The sequence below is a fragment of the Nicotiana attenuata genome, unplaced genomic scaffold (genome assembly GCF_001879085.1).
Source record: "Nicotiana attenuata strain UT unplaced genomic scaffold, NIATTr2, whole genome shotgun sequence".
Taxonomy (NCBI): Eukaryota; Viridiplantae; Streptophyta; class Magnoliopsida; order Solanales; family Solanaceae; genus Nicotiana; species Nicotiana attenuata.
Genome location: NW_017671997.1, coordinates 178,247 through 199,271, shown reverse-complemented (window position 1 = coordinate 199,271; position 21,025 = coordinate 178,247). Strand labels below are relative to the sequence as shown.

Here is a 21,025-nt window from a genome sequence, read left to right as displayed (position 1 = left end):
CCTCCTTTTTCTGCAGGCTTCTCTTTCCTCATTTTTCACGTCCTCGCCCTGCAACTTTTAATCCACGCCCAGTTAGTCAACTCATGTCTCCAACATCATCCATTACCGAGATTCACCAGCAATTTGTTGCGCCTGAAGATACATTGAAATATGATTTCGGGGAGTCTCCCATGAAGAAGAAAAAGAGAATCAAATTCTCCATTCCTCTAGCTACAGTCAACAAATTTTCTAAAAAAAATCTACAAATAAACTACAAATCAGTTTAAGTATGTATAAAGCAATATTGTTTTAATGGTATCTACAAATTACTACATTTATACTACAATTAAACTGCAATCTATGTTGAAAAAAAATGTTGACTACAAAATTTTCTCCTAATCTACAAATTTTCTACAAAAAATCTACAAATAAACTACAAATCAGTTTATGTATGTATAAAGCAGTATTGTTTTGAAGGGTATCTACAAAATTACTACATTTATACTATAATTATACTACAATCTATGTTGGAAAAAAATGTTGACTACAAAATTTTCTCTTTATCTACAAATAAACTACAAATCAGTTTAAGTATTGTATAAAGTTGTATTGTTTTTAAGGGTATCTATAAAATTACTAAATTTATACTATAATTATACTACAATCTATGTTGGAAAAAAATGTTGACTACAAAATTTTCTCTTTATCTACAAAATTTCTACAAATAAACTACAAATCAGTTTAAGTATTGTATAAAGTTGTATTGTTTTTAAGGGTATCTATAAAATTACTACATTTATACTACAATTAAACTATAATCTATGTTGAAAAAATATGTTGACTACAAAATTTTCTCTTCATCTACAAAATTTCACAAAAAAAACTACAAATAAACCAACCTTTCTTATTCCATCTTCATCCTTGTCAAAGGCCCATGACTACTCCTTAATGAAATCTTCAGGGTTGTATATGTACCAAATTGGTGTTGGCCACAGCCACCGCCGGTATTTGGCGTTATTATTGAATGGGATTTATGGGTTTCATATTGAATCTCTTTGGCTAAAAATCGGATTATAAAAAATGGATCTCATCTCTGTATTTTTTGAGAAGAAGAAGGAATGGAGAAGAGAAAGAAATGGGAGGGGGAAAACAGTGCTGGTCAGATCTTGGGAATTAAGGGAAGAGAGAAACGTGGGATATATGGACACCTTTAATTAAGGAGTAAAAACTGCCAATTAATTATACCTCTAAATTAATTATGGTATATAAATGGTAATTTGGTATGTTGAAATGTAATTAACTCAAACCTTAAACATTGAGGGTAAAAAGGTTTCATATGTGGTATAGGAAGGTAAAAATCCCTACAAAAAATGGCCCTTCGGCCCAAACATATTGCATATAGTAGCCGAAAGGAATGAGTATGACAACACAAGCGCCTGTAGCTCAGTTGATAGGGCGTCTATTTCCTAAGCTGAAGGTCGCAGGTTCGACCCCTACCTGGCGCGATAGAGCTACCCTTTTTGCCTTCGGCCCAAACATATTGAATATAGTAGCCGAAACGAATGCGCATGACAACACAAGCGCCTGTAGCTCAGTGGATAGGGCGTCTATTTCTTAAGCTGAAGGTCGCAGGTTCGACCCCTACTTGGCGCGATGAAGCAACCCTTTTTTGCCTTTTTAAATTGTATTTTGTACTTCTGGATCTAATAATATTAGCTAAGAATTGAATGACAGTCTATTTTGTATATTTTTTGTATAATAACAGTCTATTTTGTATAGTGACAGTCTATTTTGTATATTTTTTGTATAATAACAGTCTATTTTGTATAGTGACAGTCTATTTTGTATATTCTTTGTATAGTAACAGTCTATTTGTATAGTGACAGTCTATTTTGTATATTCTTTGTATAGTAACAGTCTATTTTGTATAGTGACAGTTTATTTTGTATATTTTTTGTATAATGACAGCCTATTTTTATATATCTATTGTATACAAATTGTATAATGATAGTCTATTTTGTATATTTTCTTATCCATAATAGATCTGGGATCATAAGTTTGCGATGGCAATAAATTGGGGTCATAGCATATTTGTATTCAAAATCCAGATATAGCCTAAAATCATGAATTGCAAACAAGAATTAAAATATAAGATGAAAATTACAATAGCTTTCAGATTTTCGAGAACCGAATAAAGGATCCAAGAGAATGTTTCTAGAGACTCACTACATTTCACATTTATATCTAAAAATGCAAAACTATAATTTAAACTAGAAAAATTAAAGTAGAAAATGAACAAATGAAAACAAACTTCTTTTTTCTCTTCAAAGAACTCGCCTTCACCCTTCTTCTGTTTCTTCTCAGCTACCTTATCAAAATACTTATCGTCAATCTTCTCAACATTTACCGTACTAACATCGACTTTAGTCGAAAGCAATAACATAAGCTTGATTAACACGTCTTAACGGAACTCCATTAAGTTTAAAAGGACCAGTAACAAGCAAAACCCCAGATTTAAGTTGCTTTTAAAAACACAGCTCTTTTACCCTTAAATCTTCCAGCCAAGATAATGAGTACAGTACCAGATGTAATACTTGATCTTAATTTTGTGGGTTTTGGCTTGTGTTTGTTAACAAGGGGTTTTACGACGTCGCCTGCTGGGTAAAATTTTGGGGGATGTGAGGTGGGTTGGTTGGGGTGGGTTTTTTTGGGCGTTGACGCAATTTTCAGTTGTTTTTTTTCTTGATTGCACATAATCCATCAAGAGTGAGAGAGAGAGAGAGAGAAAGAGAAAGAGAAAAGCGACCATGGAACCACAACCATGGGTTGCTGGCGTGAGAGAGAAGAAGAAAGATAGTAAGGAAGAAAGATAGGGATGGGAGGCGACGGCTAGCACTTGTCATTACTTTTAGGCTATAACTTGTATGGGTCAATTTGTGGGCTACCGGTTGAAATTTATTTTGCCCGATGGGCTATAAATGAAGTTCTCTCGACTGATTTCTGCAAATGTTCCTTTTTAGACCACTTTTTAGATTTTGTTCCAAATATAGCTCTTGAGAAATTATTTATTGCACATAATGTTAGACTCAAATTTAATATTTGCTCATATAATTTTCATGTTTCTCACAAAACATTAGATCGTGGTCTAATATTTTCTCATAACATTTCAGTTTGCTAAAAAAAATCTTTAGATCGTGGTTTAAAAGGTCCATTAATTGCAAGAAGAAGAAAAAAAAAGATTATTTATAGCATGTTGGCTTTTAAAATTCGTTAATTTTGAAAGGTATTTTTCTCAAAAATGCTTTTCAAAAATGTACGTATGGTGAGAAACAGTTTATATTTGGCTAATAAATCTGAAAAGCAGCAATTAGAATTTAAAGCTTTTAAAAAGCACTTTTAAGTGTATTTTTTCAAAAGCGTTTTTCAAAAAAAGTACTTTTTGGAGAGAAACTACTTTTTTATCTTCTCAAAAATAGCTTATGCTTCTACTCAAAAATACTTTTTTCCTTCTAAAAGATTGGCCAAACACATAAACTTTAGAAAAAAATACTTTTGACTAAAGAAAGTTTTGACCAAATAGGTTATTGCTAAATACTTGATATAAAAAGGGAGAACCAGCGAAAATTTCACAAATACCATACAAAAGGGTAGAATCAAGTGAAGTCAGAAATATGTTGAAAAATGGATTATTTTGTTATAAAACAAAAACGGTAAAGTAAAGACAAGTATAGAGAGAAACTGATATATTATTCGATTTCAAACTGATGTATATAATGAACTGAAATCTCTTCTATTTATAGAAGAAAGGAAGCTGCTGTGTAAGCTGCTACTGCAAGCTGCTGTGTAAGCTGCTACTGCAAGCTGCTGTGTAAGCTGCTATTATACCAGATATGGATAATCTTCTACTAGCGGCAATGATTATCCATAACGGAGTACTGAAAGGATTAGCTCATTGTACCCGGTATGGATAATCTTCTACCGGGGGTAATGTTTATCTATAACCGGGTACCGAAGTGATAAGCTTATTATAACCGGTATGGATAAACTTCTTCTGGGGGTAATGTTTATCCATAACCGGGCACCGAAGTGATAAGCTTCTTCAGGAAGCTTATTTCCAATAGAGTACTCAATAGATAAACATATTTACGGCGGAGTCCCATATGGATAAGCTTCTTCAGGAAGCTTATTTACAATGGAGTACTAAATGAACATCCATAATATAATATATTTATAACACTCCCCCTTGGATGTTCATTAAAAGATAATGTGTCTCATCAAAACCTTACTAGGAAAAACCACGTGGAGGAAAAAAAATCCTAGTGAAGGAAAAAGAGTACACATATTTAGTAATACGCATTGCTATGTGTCTCATTAAAAACCTTATAAGGAAAACCTCATGGGAAAAAATCTTAGTAAGGAAAAAAGAGTGCATCGCGTATTTTACTCCCCCTGATGAAAACCTTGTTTCAAATATTTGAGTCTCCGCATTCCAATCTTGTATACCATCTTCTCAAAAGTTGAATTGGCAAAGATTTAGTGAATAAATCTGCTGGATTATCACTTGAACGGATTTGTTGCACATCAATGTCACCATTTTTCTGAAGGTCGTGTGTGTAGAATAATTTTGGTGAAATGTGTTTCGTTCTATCTCCTTTTATAAATCCTCCCTTCAATTGGGCTATGCATGCAGCATTGTCTTCGTATAAAATTGTGGGTCTTTTCTCACATTCCAAACCACAATTTTTCTCGAATAAAATGAATTATTGATCTCAACCATACGCATTCCCTACTTGCTTCATGAATAGCTATTATCTCAACATGATTTGAAGAAGTAGCAACAATAGATTGCTTTGTGGAGCGCCATGATATGACAGTACCTCCATATGTAAACACGTACCCGGTTTGAGATCGAGCTTTACGGGGATCAGATAAATAACCTACATCTGCATAACCAACAAAATCCGCACTATCTTTGTTAGCATAAAACAAACCCATATCAAGAGTTCCCTTTAAATATCACAATATATGCTTAATCCCGTTCCAATGTCTTCGTGTAGGAGAAGAACTGTATCTTGCTAGTAAATTAACAGAAAATGCTATGTCAGGCCTTGTAGCATTAGCAAGATACATTAGTGCACCAATTGCACTGAGATAGGGTACTTCGGGACCAAGGAGTTCCTCATCCTCTTCTGGAGGTCGGAACAAATCCTTATTCACTTCAAGTGATCGAACAACCATTGGTGTACTCAATGGGTGCGCTTTGTCCATGTAAAAGCGTTTTAAGATCCTTTCTGTATATGCAGATTGATGGATAAAGATCCCGTCTGCTAAATGTTCAATTTGCAGACCAAGACAAAGTTTTGTCTTTCCAAGATCTTTCATCTCAAATTCTTTCTTAAGATATTCAATTGCCTTTTGGAGCTCTTCTGGAGTTCCAACAAGATTTATGTCATCAACATAAACAGCAAGTATAACAAATTCTGATGCCATTTTCTTTATAAAAATACATGGACAAATAACATCATTTATGTAACCTTCTTTCAGCAAATATTCACTAAGGCGATTATACCACATGCGCCCAGATTGCTTTAAACCGTACAAAGATCTTTGTAATCTAATTGAATAAATTTCCTGAGATTTTGAATTCGCTTCAGGCATTTATAAATCCTTCAGGGATTTTCATATAAATTTCATTATCAAGTGAACCGTACAGATAAGCTGTAACTACATCCATTAGATGTATCTCAAGCTTTTCATGTAGTGCTAAACTGATGAGATATCGAAATGTTATGGCATCCATAACAGGTGAATATGTTTCATCAAAATCGACCCCAGGTCGTTGTGAGAATCCTTGTGCAACAAGGCGAGCTTTGTATCTTTCAACTTCATTTTTATCATTCCTTTTTCGCACAAAAACCCATTTATGACCAACTGGTTTTATACCAGCAGGTGTTTGGACTACTGGTCCAAAGACCTCTCTTTTAGCAAGTGACTTTAATTCCGATTGAATTGCCTCTTGCCATTTTGGCCAATCAGATCTTTGTCGACATTCTTCGACAGATCGAGGTTCAAGATCCTCACTATCTTGCATAATATTAAGTGCAACATTATATGCAAAAATATTATCCACCACTATTTCAGATCGATTTAAATTAATCCCATCACCGGTCAAACTTATTAAAAGCTCCTCACACACATGAGTTTCGGGTTCATTAATTTCTTCAGGAATCTCAGAACTAATCAGATCTTGGGTCTCTTCAGGAGATCCCTTCATAGTATCGTTTTGATCATTTGTCGATTTTCTTTTTCGAGGATTTCGATCCTTAGAACCCAAAGGCCTACCACGCTTCAGGCGTGCTTTAGGTTCACTAGCTCTCATGCTAGTAGATGGTCCTACTAGGACATCAATTCGGATAGGCACATTCTCTGCAGGGATATGTGACTTAGTTATCCTTTTCAAATCAGTAAATGCGTCTGGCATTTGATTTGCTATATTCTGTAAATGGATGATCTTCTGAACCTCCTGATTACAAATTGGGGTACATGGATCAAAGTGAGATAATGATGAAACTTTCCACACAATTTCTCTTTCAATTTTCTTTTTCTCTCCCCCTAATTGCGGGAAATTTGTTTCATCAAACCGACAATCTGCAAATCGAGCAGTAAATAAATCTCCTGTCAATGGTTCAAGATAGCATAGAGGGTGATTCAAACCCAACATATATTCCTATCCTTCTCTGTGGTCCCATCTTACTGCGTTGTGGTGGTGCTACTGGCACATATACAGCACATCCGAAAATTCGTAGATGGGCAATATTTGGTTCATGACCAAAAACTAATTGTGACGGAGAATATTTATTATAATGTGTCGGTTTGAGACAGATAAGTGATGCTGCATGCAAGATAGCATGGCCCCAAACAGTAGTGGGCAATTTTGTTTTCAAAAGTAGTGGTCTTGCTATCAATTGTAGGCGTTTAATAAATGACTCTGCAAGGCCATTTTGAGTATGAACATAAGCTACAGGATGTTCAACTTTTATCCCAACTGATAGACAATAATCATCAAAAGCTTGAGATGAGAATTCTCCAGCATTATCAAGGAGAATAGCCTTTATAGGATAATTTGGGAATTGTGCCCTTAATCGAATTATTTGGGCTAATAGCTTTGCAAACGCCAGGTTGCGAGATGATAGTAGGCACACATGAGACCATCTTGAAGATGCATCTATTAGGACCATAAAATATCTAAACAACCCACTTGGTGGGTGAATAGGTCCACATATATCCCCATGTATACGCTCTAAAAAGGCAGGTGATTCAATGCCAACCTTCATTGGTGATGGTCTAGTGATCATTTTGCCTTGATAACAAGCATCACAAGAAAATTCGTCATTTGTAAGAATTTTCAGGTACTTTAATGGATGCCCACTCGAATTTTCAATAATTCGTCTCATCATTATTGATCCAGGATGGCCCAAACGGCCATGCCAAAGCACAAAAGTATTTGAATCCGTAAACTTCTGGTTTACGATAGAGTGTGCTTCAATTGTACTAATTTTTTAATAGTATAAGCCAGAAGATAAAGTCGGTAACTTTTCTACAATGCATTTCTGGCCAGAAATATTATTTGTAATACAAAGATATTCCACGTTCATTTCATCTATTGTCTCAACATGATACCCATTTCGGCGGATATCTATAAAACTCAACAAGTTTCTTCGGGACTTGGAGGAGAACAATGCATTGTCTATAATAAGTTTTGTTCCCTTAGACAGAAATATAATGGCTCTTCCGGAGCCTTCAATCAAACTTATATTACCAGAAATTGTTGAAACATTTGCTTTTTCCTTATGCAAATAAGAAAAGTATCTCTGATCCTTGAATATGGCATGAGTTGTTCCACTATCAATAACACAAATATCTTCATAATTTGTCTTTGATCCAAACATAATTTGAGGATTATCCATATTCTTCAAAATGACATAAATAAAATATATTATAGTAAACATCATTATCGAAGCATAACTTTTATTTATGTACTAAAATTACATAACCATACTATCTATTACAAACAACAAAAATTAAAATATTTACATTTCTATAGATCCACTACCGATTACATGACTTGTTTCTCCTTCTGGGAGTGCAAAGTAATCAGCTACATCCAAATGCATGAAGTCTAAATTATCTTCAGAAATAAAATTTGCTTCAGCATTTTTCTCTGTCTTCTTCAGGGAGGCTTGATAAAGCTCAACCAGGTGCTTTGGCGTACAACAGGTACGTGACCAGTGCCCTTTTCCTCCACATCTGTAGCATGCATTTTCTGCATTTGGTGCTTGCACCGCTTCATGTTTTTGTTCCTTCCTTTTCCACTGCTGGTGGTGAGGAGGGTTCTTTGGTGCATTATTATTACCATGATTAGAGTTTCTTCCCCGAACACGGCCATGACCACGACTGGGGCCACGACCTCTTCCACGTTTAGCTTGGTGGAAGTTCGTCTCATTCACTTCAGGGAATGGACAAGAACCAGTAGGTCGGCTTTCATGGTTTTTCATTAATAGCCCATTATGTTGCTCGGCTACAAGAAGATGTGAGATAAGTTCAGAATACTTTTTAAATCCCATCTCTCGATATTGCTGCTGCAGGAGCATATTCGAGGCATGAAAAGTGGTGAAAGTTTTCTCCAACATATCATGATCAGTAATATTATCACCACATAATTTTAATTGTGAAATAATCCTGAACATAGCAGAATTATACTCACTGATATATTTAAAATCTTGTAGCCTTATATGAGTCCAATCATATCGTGCCTGTGGAAGAACGACCATCTTCAGGTGGTCATATCTATCTTTCAAATTATTCCACAGTATGACTGGATCTCTAACAGTAAGATATTCCATTTTCAGGCCCTCATCAAGGTGATGGCGTAGGAATATTATTGCTTTGGCACGGTTTTGGTTTGATGCCTGATTTTTTTCTTTGATGGTGTCTGCCAGACCCATCGCATCAAGATGAATTTCAGTATCAAGCACCCAAGACATGTAGCTTTTGCCCGATATATCCAGGGCTACAAATTCAAGTTTAGAAAGATTTGACATTATATAGAAAAAGAAAGTTCGTACCTCAGATACTTTCAAAGTATTTGCTCGAGATGGCAGAGTCTCGTGCTGATAACGTGTTATAAAATAAAGACTGTAAAGTAAAGACAAGTATAGAGAGAAAATGATATATTATTTGAATTCAAACTGATGTACATAATGAAATGAGATCTCTTCTATTTATAGAAGAAAGGAAGCTGCTGTGTAAGCTACTACTACAAGCTGCTGTGTAAGCTACTACAAGCTGCTGTGTAAGCTGCTACTATACCAGATATGGATAATCTTATACTAAGAGTAATGTTTATCCATAACGGAGTACTGAAAGGATAAGCTTATTATACCCGGTATGGATAATCTTTTACCGGAAGTAATGTTTATCCATAACCGAGTACCGAAGTGATAAGCTTCTTCAGGAGGCTTATTTCCAATAGAGTACTAAATAGATAAACATATTTACGGCGGAGCCCCATATGGATAAACTTCTTCGGGAAACTTATTTACAACGGAGTATGAACATCCATAATATAATATATTTATAACATTCTTTAGTTTAATTAACCTTACTATTTTTTCTCCAAGGTTTATTTATATGTGATATGTGTTGGAGATGTAATTTCTAATCTCCTATTTTCGTGCAATACAGCTAGTGCTTATCAACATCAAAGGATGAATACTTTAGCTAACGTTTGGATATAAATTTGATTAAAACTTAAAAGAAAATTTTGAAATTATGTTGAAAAATAATTTTGAAAGTTAAAATTGTGGTTTGACTTACATTTACTTGAAAAAAGTTAAAGTTTTGTGAGTGAGCATAAATTTTTTTTCAAAAACTGATCAAATTTTACGAACAGACAATATTTCTATATTTCTTTTTGAAAAAAAAAAATTATGTCCAAACGGGACTAATTGAATTTAAACTTGACTCGTAGACATGAAGTAAAACAATTGAGTGAAGTTGCTTTTAAATAATGAATTAATGGTTCAAAGGTGAAGCGTGACTTTTCGAAGAACTCTTATAACAATTCGAATATTGTTTGCAATGATTCCTAAATTTTTGGTCAAACTGTATTACCTTCTTATAGAAGGTGAAGTCATGTAACTTTTATCGAACGATTGTAGTAGTTATACTTTGAGCACATATGATTCATTAGGGTTACAAACTGTACACGGTCGAAATCAGGTATGCTCGTAGGCTCGGGAAGCTGCTTCGAGAATAAGTTCAAAACGGACCTGGCTCGAGCCCGATGACGGAGTATAGAACTTGAGGATTGAAGTGCTCGATGAAAATCAAGGTCGAGTATGACCAACCTCGAGATAATACCGTTATGGTTTAGTAACTGAAAGAGCGAGATTCCCGCAACGGCCCGAAGATCACGACGTAAATTCTGGAATTGATTTGTCCTTGGCGGTTAGACAGCTGTCCAATATGATTCCGTACTATAATTAGAAGTGTACCTTATTTAGGACTCCCCTATTATATAAAGGGGAGCCCATTCATTTGTAACGCATTATTCATTGACAAGAGAATATACATTCATCACTTTCTTGCTTACTGTTCATCAAAGTTGCCTTATAATTTACTGTTCTTACTAACCCACCTCGAGACTGTCATAGCTCGAGGTCAAGCCTTGGCTTGCACACGGGTTTGACTTACTTTATTCTTCAATTTATATATTTAATTCCTTGTTTATCAATTGGTATTGGACTAAATCACATATCTTTAAAACCACAATATAAATTTAATTATTACTCGGATTTTAGGGTAAACAGTTTGGCACCCACCGTGGGGCTAAGGATAATAGTGATTGTTTCAGTACTGATTCTGATAATACACGTTATTTTCACACTTATTCTTGTCATGAATTTCTGTTCTCAGGTTAAAACATGTCAAACTCACAAAACGCCCATACACGGTTATGATGGTCTTGGATTTCACGGGGAAAACGATAACATAACCGCTCCTTGAGCCGTGGTGCCACCGATTAACCCTGAGGAAGTGCAGATTGCTGATCCAGTCGATGTCAGTTCGCACATTGCTTTGAACGCGGACTTAGGCGTGGACCCCGGAGGGAGTGTGCGTAGGGAAGGCCGATCTGGTGGCCAAGGAACACAGGGCGTAGGAGATGGGGGAGTTAGTCTCCAAGTAATATTCGAGATGTTACAGGCTCAACAGGCCGTTATTGCTCAGCTTCAGAGTAAACATAAAACTCCGAGTGTGGTCGAGCCAAAAATCACTCGCTGTACCGAGCCATTGCCGGAAAGGGCGAATGGTAACGGATCAGGGACTGATCCTACAATTATGAAAATGCTCGAGGAGCTCACCAAAAGAATCGTGTCGAGAGAAAAGAAAATCGAAGATAATGACAAAAAAATAGAAACATACAACTCCCGAGTTGATCAGATACCGGGGGCACCCCCGATCTTAAAGGGTTTGGATTCAAAAAAGTTCGTGTAGAAGCCTTTTCCTTAGAGTGCGGCTCCGAAGCCCATTCCTAAGAAGTTTCGTATGCCAGATATACCGAAATACACCGGGACCACCGATCCTAATGAACATATCACTTCCTACACATGCGAAATCAATGGAAATGACTTAGAAGACGATAAGATCGAGTCCGCTTTGTTGAAAAAGTTTGGAGAAACTCTATCAAAGGGAGCAATGATTTGGTATCACAACTTGCCGCCGAATTCCATTGACTCATTTGCCATGTTAGCAGATTCTTTTGTAAAGGCACACGTCGGGGCCATAAAAGTCGCAACAAGAAAATCGGACGTTTTCAAGATAAGGAAAAGGGATAACGAAATACTGAGGCAGTTCGTATCACGATTTTAAATGGAATGCATGGAGTTACCACCGGTCACAGATGATTAGGCCGTCCAAGCTTTCACCCATGGGTTGAACGAGCGGAGTTCGCTAGCATCACGACAGTTGAAGCAAAATTTGGTCGAGCATCCAGCTGTAACTTGGGCGGATGTGCACAATCGATATCAATCGAAGATCAGGGTCAAAGACGACCAATTAGGAGCCCCCTCTGGTTCAGCACATCCAAACAGGTTGGCAGTTAAGGCACCGAGGGACATCAACAGGGAGACAAGGTGGAACAGAGAACGATATAGACCATATATTGCAGATCGAAGAAACGATGGCTAGGGGTGCAATCCTTCTCGGAATGATCGAAGAAATGATAGAGGACAAAATTCTCGGGGACTAATGAGCAACAGTGGTTTCGATAAACACGCCGATCTCGTAGTGGCACCTCGCTTGTTGGAGTATAACTTTAGCGCCGATGCATTAGGCATTGTCTCGGCAATCGGAAGGATCAAAGATACTAGGTGGCCCAGACCCATACAAACCGATCCTTCCCAAAGAAACCCAAATTTGATGTGCAAGTATCATGGCACGCATGGTCACAAGACCGAGGATTGCAGGCAATTAAGGGAGGAGGTAGCCCGTCTATCTAACGAGGGCCACCTTCAAGAGTTCCTTAGGATCGAGCCAAAAATCATTTTTGGGACAGAGACGCCTACAGGAAAATGAGCAGGAAGAACCACAGCATATCATTCATATGATCGTTGGAGGGGTCGATATTCCACAAGGGCCCGTATTCAAACGCACAAAGGTATCTATTACTAGGGAGAAGCGGACCCAAGATTACGTGCCCGAGGGCTCCTTATCATTCAACGACGAAGAAGCAGAAGGCATTTCTCAGCCACACAATGACGCTCTGGTAATTTCTATCTTATTAAATAAAGTTCAAGTTAAGCGTATTTTAGTGGATCCAGGTAGCTCGGCGAATATCATCCGATCGAGGGTTGTGGCTTCAACATGGCCTGTGAAACAACTAAAGGGGACATCACTCTACCAGTGAACGTGGCTAAAACTATTCAAGATACCAAGTTCCACGTGCTCGAGGGTGTCATGAGATACAATGCCCTACTCGGAAGGGCCTGGATTCATAACATGAGGGAAGTTCATTCGACTCTCCACCAAATGATGAAGTTCCCGACATCGGACGGTGTGAAAACAGTGTAAGAGGAGCAGTCTTCACCTGGACCCCGGAGTGTCAAAAAGCATTAGAGGATTTAAAGCGATACCTATCGAGCCCACCATTGCTTCACACCCCGAAGGAGGATGAGAAACTTTACTTATGCTTGGTGGTGTCGGAAATCGCGGTGAGTGGTGTCGTAGAAAGTTAAAACCATACTTTCAATGTCACCCCATACGTGTCCGTAATATCTTGCACAAACCCGAACTTTCAAGATGATTGGACAAATGGGCCGTCGTACTCAGTGGCTACGATATCGAATATCTACCCCGAACGGCCATCAAGTCTCAAATATTAGCGGACTTCGTGGCCGATTTCACGCCAACCCTCGTACCCGAAGTTGAAAAGGAACTCTTGTTAAAATTGGGTGCATCATCGGGGGTATGGACCCTTTTCACAGACGGTGCTCCGAATGTGAAGGGGTCCGGGCTAGGCATCATTTTAAAGCCACCCACAGGTAGCATTATTAGACAGTCTATCAAAACTTCTAGGTTGACTAACAATGAGGCCGAGTACGAGGCCATGATTGCAGGTCTCGAGCTAGCTAAAAGATTGGGAGAAGAAGTCATTGAAGCCAAGTGTGACTCGTTATTGGTGGTGAACCAAGTAAACAATAGCTTCGAAGTTCGAGAGGATAAAATGCAAAGGTATTTGGACAAGCTACAGGTAACTTTGCACCGCTTCAAGGAGTGAACTCTAGATAACGTATCTCGAGAACAAAAAAGTGAAGCCGATGCACTTGCAAATTTGGGATCATCAGTCGAGGAAGACGATATTATCCCGGGGACTGTCGTCCAATTATCGAGATCTATGGTCAAGGAGGGGCATGTCGAGATAAACTCTACAAGCATAACCTGGGATTGGAACGGAAAGCTCCCATCGGACCCTAAAGAGTTGACGGCCCTACGAACCAAAGCTGCCCGGTTCACATAGGATGAAGATGGAACGTTATATAGAAGGACGTTCGATGGACCATTGGCGGTATGTTTAGGGCCAGGGGACACCGATTATGTTTTACGAGAGACCCATGAAGGCGCTTGTGGGAACCACTCCTGCGCTGAGCCTTTGATTCACAAAATCATTAGAGCAGGGTATCACTGGGATAGCATGGAAAAAGACACTAAGGATAAATGTCAAAGATTTGCACCTATAATCCATCAGCCTAGGGAACAACTTCATTCAGTCCTATCCCCATGGCCATTCATGAAATGGGGGATGGATATCGTCGGCCCTCTGCCAACGGCCCCAGGTAAAGCTAAATTCATTTTGTTTATGAATGACTACTTTTCTAAATGGGTGGAAGCACAGGCCTTTAAGAAGGTTAGAGAAAAAGAAGTTATAGACTTCATTTGGGATCACATCGTATGTCGATTCGGGATACCTACTGAAATCGTATGTGACAACGGAAAGCAATTCATTGGCAGCAAGGTAACAGAGTTCCTCGAGGAACACAAAATAAAAAGGATCTTATCGACGCCATATCACCCAAGCGGAAACGGACAGGCCGAATCGACGAACAAGACTATCATTCAAAACTTAAAGAAAAGGTTGAACGACGCTAAGGGTAAATGGAGAGAAGTTCTGCCCGAAGTTCTTTGGGCGTATCGAACGACATCGAAGTCCAGCATGGGGGCAACCCCGTTCTACTTAGTATATGGCTCCGAGGCCTTGATTCCAGCCGAGGACGGGGAACCTAGCGCCAGATTTTGGCATGCAACGGAGGAATCAAATCATGAGGCCATGAATACTAGCCTCAAACTATTGGATGAAAAACGAGAAGATGCACTCGTTCGGATGGCTGCACAGAAGCAAAGAATCGAGAGATATTACAATAGGCGAGCCAATCTTCGCCATTTCGGAATCGGGGACTTAGTTCTAAGGAAAGTCACCCTCAATACTCAAGAGCCAAACGAAGGGAAACTAGGACCGAATTGGGAAGAACCATATCGAGTCATTGGTATCATCGGAAAGGGATCTTACAAACTTGGCACGATGGAGGCGAACAACTGCCAAACAACTGGAATATATCCCTACTCAAATGATATTATTGTTGAGCTATGACTTTCGTCCTTTTCCATTTGTATTTGATACTAACTTATTGCAGGTGTTTGATTGAGGCTTCAAGAAAACCTTTCAACGCGAAGATCTTAGGTTTTAAAGCATGCATTGCACTCTTTTTCCCTCAGATCAGTTTTTTTCCCGAATGGGTTTTTCCGGCGAGGTTTTTAACGACGCAACACTTATGTGCTACCTGAGGAAAATTCAACAGTATCCAAGGCTTCTTTTCAATCAACCTCGAATATTGGGGGGCATCACCCTCGGGGGTTATATTTTCAAGGAAAATACTTCATGTCAAAGGGTCTCGATAGGAAAACCTTGTAATGGGCCAAACGGTCGGATGAACCGTGTCCATATAGAATAATCGAGCCCCGATGGCAAAACGTGTACGCATGTATGAATTATTCAAAGAAGCATTCTTTCTATATCAAACGCTTTGTGTCTCAAAGAAATTTGCTACTATACAAGCTCCATTCTTGTGATTTTGTGAGAAATGGCTCAACGGCCAAATGCAAATACACCTCGAATACTCAGGGACTGTCATCGACAGTCAACACATTCGAGTTATCTAAACTCGATTTCATAAGACCTCAAAGAGGCACCCCTCGACAAATAGGCCAAGGCCATTGTACTCGAGGACTGACATTTTGAACTAGTTCAAAATGTTATCGTGGAATAAGTCCAAGAGGCATACCCGAAGGCTACGGCCATATTGAAGGCTACTCCCCAAATAACGCGGCTCGGAGACGTCCGAATCCCGCAATAAACAATAGGCCTTAAAATACTTTGAAAAAATCGGTTAAAAGGCTATCCCAGGCAAAACGATCAAAAAAGGGCTTCGATAAAATCAGTCCTCGAAAAACCTTAAGAGGTATCAAATTATCTTAACACAAACGTGCTAAGGCACAAAAAGCAAAGGGGTCTCAATCGGCATCGGACCCTCAAAAAACCCAATGGGTAAAACATACATGCTAAGGTATAAAGAAATTTTTACTAAGTCTTTTAAGCCGAAAAGGGGAAAATAATAGCCATCTTTTAAAGGTCATTCCGGCCCAACCTAAAAGAACCTAAGGGCCAAAACATTTAGAGTTCGAGACCTTGTTCTCACTCAACTCGGACCTAAAGGTCCCACTATTCCGAGCTCGAATAAAATTGACTTGAACATAGCTCGAGGATTCATCATAAAACCTTAAGAGGTATTCTATTATAAGTTCAAAACTTGCCCATTGTTTACTAAAAAACCTAAGGGTTTGTTTTACTTTGAGTTCAAGCTAGCGCTCACTCGATTATTGAAGTTATAACATCAAAAATTTCACAAGACAAAAACAAAGCAGACTTTACCACAAATTAGAGATGGAGCGGAAAGAAAAGGAATTTTTTATACATAGAAGGTATTTACAATGCCCACGAGGGGCCTTACACAAAAAACAAAATCCTAAGGGCCTAGTCCACTTTGGAAGCCGCATCTTTGGGATCCACACCTTCGGGAGCCACTTCCTCGGGGTCCTCATCCTCATCTCCTCCGCTCTCGGATCCACTAGCAGATTCTTCATCATCGGAGAGTAAAGCTACAGCCTCGTCCTCCAAAGCTTTCGCATTCTCGATATCGGCTAAAAAGTCAAAGCCACGAGCATGCACTTCCTCGAGAGTGTCTCTCTGGGATTGTCGCCTGGCATGATCGACAGCACACGATAATTTGACTTCAGCAGCAACAGAGATCTCCTGTGCCCGAACGTTGGCAGCCTCGGCGTCAGCTCGGTAAGAGGACATAAGCGCCTCTGCCTCAGATTTAGCCTTTGTAAGCTCGGCGGCCAACATAGTCTCGAACTCCTCAATCCTCCTAATCCGGGCCAAGTTTTCCCCTTTCATACTTTGAAGTTGGCATTCAACCGAAGTTAGCTGGGTCCGAAGCACGTCTTTCTCCGAGGCAAGGCGATCCATGTGTTGTTTCCACCCCAGGGTCTCGGCCTCTTTAGTCTTGACCTCCTCTCGAAGCTGCTCCACAAATTCGCCTTTCTGCTGGGCCTGCAAAGTCGAAATGTTAATCGCCAAGTCAAATGAATACGTAACAAATTCTCAAAAAAGTTACATTACCTGCTCGATGAGCTCAGTCTATTCTCGATGAGCCCTCGTTAGTTCGCCTCGAAGGTCCCTGATCTCCCTCTTTTTGAAAGTAGAGGAGTTTGAGGTCGTCCCTCACCTCCACGAGCTTCTTGAATTCGGCCTCGCATCGGGTAAGCTCGGCTCGGGATTTAGAAAATGCTTCTCGATGGAGCGTCATGTCCTTCACACAAAGGAAAAAAATTAAATTTACAGAAAATTGAGAAGCTTGTAAAGAGTTCGGGAGTAAAGATTGAGAATTGATCTATTTATAGTGTCCATTTCTGCGATTTGAGGAAACTAGTGGCCAACCGTCAGCCACCGTTAATTAATGGCCTTGGGAACCATGCGGACGCGACTCTTCATTCACTTCTATCACTGACGTCATGGGATTGACATCATGATCTTGATATCGGGGGATCGAGGATCAAATCTTTCTTATCATTTCACTCTAAGAAAGACGCAGACTATCTGTAACGGTCGGAATCAGGTACGCTCGATTTCGTAGGCTCGGGGAGTTGCTTCGAGAATAAGTTCAAAGCAGACCTGGCTCGAGCCCGGTGGCAGATTATAGAACTTGAGGATCGAAGTGCTCGATGAAAACCAAGGCCGAGTATGACCAACCTCGAGATAATACCGTTATGGTTTAGTAACAGAAAGAGTGAGTTTCTCGCAACGGCCTGAAGATCACGGCGTAAATTTCGGAATTGATTTGTTCTTGGCGGTTAGACAGTTGTCCAATAAGATTCCATACTATAATTAGAAGTGTACCTTATTTAGGACCCCCCTATTATATAAAGGGGAGCCCATTTATTTGTAACCCATTATTCATTGACAAGAGAGTATACATTCATCACTTTCTTGCTTACTGTTCATCAGAGTTGCCTTATAATTTACAGTTCTTACTAACTGTTTACCTTGAAAATGGTAATAACAGTTAAATTTGTTGATGGGACTCTAAAAATACGTGATCTATTTTTATGCTAGTTGTTTAAGCGGATGATGCTATGTGTATGAAGTTTAGATACGAAATGCGAGCTAAAATTGAGTTATAATCAAACCGGTGAGCTAGCCAATCGGGGCCTCGGGCTGATCGATATGGGTCCTCGAGGTCGATCCCAGGGCTTGGGCTCGAGCAATTAAGGATAATCGGCGAGGGGTTAACAGTTATAAAATAATCAGCGAAGGCTGTTTATAGACAATGATAAGCAATAAATGAAGAACAAGTATGAATACAATAAATGAGAGAAATAATATCAAGAGAATATGTTAGAGAGAAAAGAGAATGTTCTTTTATATTTCGTGTGGAGTAATTGGAGCAACGAGGCTTTAGAAAATGACAAAGATCCCCTTTATATAGAAGGGGAGTGCCTTCATAGTACAAAATGCATTAATTGTAAAGATGTGGGGATGGGACGGCTGACTGACGCCCTGATTTGGGTTCAGAGTAGCCCACCAGGCCGTGTCAGCCCTAGCTACGTGTCTTGGGAACCTTCCACTTCTATCACTATCATGATCAATGCTACCATGGGGTCGAGTATCGTCGACCATCGAGGAGAGATACTCGGCCACAGGTTCCGCGGCCTCGAGCCTTCGAGGTGATTTTCCGAGTGCCTTAGTGATGAGAAATTAGACTCTCTGATTTCGCCGTATACAGATAGTCCCCGCATTTCTTAGAGAGGAACGATAAGAAACGACCCTAACATCTGATTCTTCGAACTTCCCGTGATGACGTCGCATTGACGACATCATACTTATAACGTCAACCTTCACGATAACCAGGGCATCCCCATGGACTTGTCTTTTCAGCATCATTCAATGTGTTACGATTTTCTGTTCATCAAAGCTATAATGCCGATGCTGATTCAGCTCCCGAGGACGCATTAACTGCGCTTGCCATTACATGTTTTGAAGATATAAATGGTGCCTTCGGTTAAGTTATCGCCCTTCCTATAAATGGGAGCTTTCTGGGATTAACCTTCCATCCAAGTGACTCCCCATATTTATCCTATCTTCTCTTCTTTCCATCCTTATCCACTGTCGTTTGCCATGTTTAAGGCCCATGGCCTCACGATCGTATGGCGGCGCTTCTATCGGTTGTGCTAAGGCCTACCTCCTAGACTTCCCTCAGTTGAGCGAGATTCTGCCGTTTTGTTGTTGTTGTTGTCCCGAGATGGTGAGATAGGGAGACCGATCTCTTCCGTGTGGGGAATGTGTTTGGACTATACATCGCTGCTCATGAGGGTGTTCGGACTATACTCCGCTGCTCGCTCTCCTGCCCCGGCCTGGTGCACTATACCCTCTTTGATTTCATTGGGGTGGGGTGATACTATCTACCAACTGTTGTATCCCGCGCTGGGGCAACGTCCCAAGAAGTGGCTTTACAATAATAATGCTGGCGAAGTTCATACTAGCCAGATTTTTTGCCCAGCCACTTCTTCACTCCTTTTGGCTTCTCCTTCGTCACTTTGCTCTTCTCCATCGCTTTCCCCTTCTATATCTTTCCTTTTGAAGATGCCATTCTGGAGGGTCGAGATAAGACTCCTGAGGGGACGGCGCTTGGAAGATATTGTCTTTGAGGATGTGCGCCCGAGGAGATGATGCCCGAGGATGTTGCTGCCGAGGTGGCACCTTTGAGAGTAGGCTAGGCTCTTAGACTTTACTATATGTACCCTTTCGCTTCTTTGTTTCCATAAGGACCCCTAGTGGGCTTTTGTAATCATATGTAAGGACCCCTAGCGGGCTGTTGTAACCAAACGTTTATGAATATAAAGATATTTTCTCAATTTTGTCTTCGACGCTTGCTGTGTTCCCTTTTATTTACGTTTATGGAGATCCCGGGTCTTCAGACCCCTTACTTCGAGTCAAATGAATGTAACGCTTCGAGCCTTAAAACCCTAAGTTACCACTTAGGCTCCGTGGTAACCTTTGAGGAGAAATTTGATCGGAGGTCCGTGGACAGGGACTCCCTTTGAACTTTTCGAGGGCAGTCCCCGGGTGGAAGTTCGCACAAATCCAAACATCCTGGAAACCTGTTTTGAAATTAGAGTAGATAGCCTCAAGGCGCTCTAGATAGATCCTGGAGGAGGGCTTGTCCGAGCTCAGACGGTACCTCGGGGCCAAGCCTATATGGGTGGAGCTCGAATGTTTATCTCCTAGGGGCCTGACTCCCTTTTGGCGAAAGTCCCTGAGGTCGGACACCACCTCGAGACTTGTAACAATGTCATTGGCTTCCTGGAGCCCAATTCCTCTCTTTGATGGAGGTCCTCGAGGTCGGGTATCACCTCGGTGTTAGCGACGATGCCGCTAGCTTTTTGGAGCTATTTTCTTTTAGATGGAGATCCTCGAGGCCGGGTACTACCTCGGGATTGGAGACGATGCTGTTTCTTTCCATATATAGGTCCGCTTCCGCTCCTTTAGAGATCTCACCATTTAGATAGTTATCCTCCCGTTTTGGCGTTGAGCCCTTCATTACCTCAGCGCTGAAGCATTTGCACAGGTTCCTGCTTCAGTTCTCTAGCCTCGCCATAGCCATGACTCCTACATCGGGCCTATTCGGTAGAGAGGGGAGAATTTCGCTCCCGATGTTCAGGATCAAAGAGGGATTACCTTGAAGATCATTTCTTCGATTGGAGAGGGGCACCTTGAGTTAGTGAGGGGAGACTACGGATGGGGGAGAGAGTAGTGTTACAGACACTTTCCCCGGATGAGGGCATCTCGGTTCGTATTGATGGATTCCTGAAC

General features: G+C 40.0%; 1 pseudogene; it reads right to left on the bottom strand.

Moving 5' to 3' along the window:
* Positions 1-2,290: 2,290 nt before the first annotated feature.
* On the bottom strand, positions 2,291-2,733 carry LOC109211248 (annotated as a pseudogene).
* Positions 2,734-21,025: the final 18,292 nt, after the last annotated feature.